Source organism: Eimeria mitis, genomic scaffold (genome assembly GCF_000499745.2).
Source record: "Eimeria mitis Houghton genomic scaffold, Emh_scaff2867, whole genome shotgun sequence".
Classification (NCBI taxonomy): domain Eukaryota; phylum Apicomplexa; class Conoidasida; order Eucoccidiorida; family Eimeriidae; genus Eimeria; species Eimeria mitis.
In genome coordinates, this window is record NW_013571206.1 from 6009 (window position 1) to 6246 (window position 238).

Sequence of the window (238 nt, forward strand, 5' to 3'; positions counted from 1 at the left end):
ATTGCTGCTGCTGCTATTGCTGCTGCTGCTGCTGCATGGTGCTGCTTCTGTTTCTGCTGCTGCTGCTGCTGCACAGATTCAGATGCATTTATCGTCATTTCGGGAGGGCAGCCCTTGCCGGGTGGCCTGTGAAGAACTCTTCGCAGGCAAATCCTGGCAGGTAACTACTGCTGCTGCTGCTGCTGCTGCTGCTGTTGCTGCTGCTGCTGTTGCTGTTGCTGCTGCTGCTGCTGCTGCT